Here is a 1,086-nt window from a genome sequence, read left to right on the forward strand (position 1 = left end):
CACCATGCATGGGGCTGGGTGCATCATACATGACATTTGTGAGAACGGGTGAATGAGTGTTTGAAAGAACACCTACATTCCCTTTACTCCAGGCAGGCAGGCAGGCAGCAGGAGCAAGCAGCTAACCAGACCCACAAAACTGCACACAGCAGCTGACAAAGGCAACTCCCCTATCAGTGTGGTGCTCTCTTTTCCCAGCAGACATTGGCAGCTACTGTTGCAGTCTCCAGGGTCCTTTAGCCCCTTGCAGCTGAAAACCTGCTTTTCCCTCTGTCTATCAAAAGGGGGCAGCAGAGAAGAGTAAATTCAGGGGCATGGGCGGTTGTGAGCAAAACCACCCCAATCCCACCAGCATCTGAATACAGATCGCCCAAACTGTGTCCTCCTAAAAATTAATGCTTTTTTTTTAAATTAATTTATTTTTTGTGGAGAAAAGAAGGATTAAAGTTAAAGAAGTTAGGGGAAATCTACCTTAAAATTAGATTTCTCCTAACACCATTCTCAGAGGCTGAGAATCTACCTTTAAATTATTTTGTGTCTATAGTGAAAATTTTCTTAAATATAAAATGTTTCTTAGTGTCCTAAGTACAGTATGGGCTTCCCTGAGTGACTTTCACTTTCTTTCTAAGTACAGTATATCATATAGGGAATTTCTCAAACATTTTGGATAATAAAAGAGCCCCCTCATTTTTCAGTTCCTCAGAATGTCTGTTAATATCTCACACCTCTGTAGAAGAGGAAATAGGAAGTATCACCCTAGCCAAGAGAGTTTCCCAGGTGGCTAGGAGATGAAAAGAATCTGCCTGCAATGCAGGAGCCGTAGGAGACGCAGGTTCAATCCTAGCCAATCCATTCTTATCTTAACACCAGAGTTGATTCTCTCCACTTTAAGGTATTGATTCTCTTTACCAACAGGGAAAGAAGGACTGGGACGTTGACCCCTGCCATTTCATAGAGTAAGCTCTCTAAAAATGGGGCTCGAAAGATGGGGCCTGATCGTTTCTTGGCACTGTCTCTTCTCCCCTTCTCTCCTGGCGGTAATCATTCATGTGTGCTCATTCACTAAGTCTTGTCCAGCTCTTTGCA

This window comes from Bubalus bubalis, chromosome 10, assembly GCF_019923935.1.
Source record: "Bubalus bubalis isolate 160015118507 breed Murrah chromosome 10, NDDB_SH_1, whole genome shotgun sequence".
In the NCBI taxonomy this organism is placed as follows: Eukaryota; Metazoa; Chordata; class Mammalia; order Artiodactyla; family Bovidae; genus Bubalus; species Bubalus bubalis.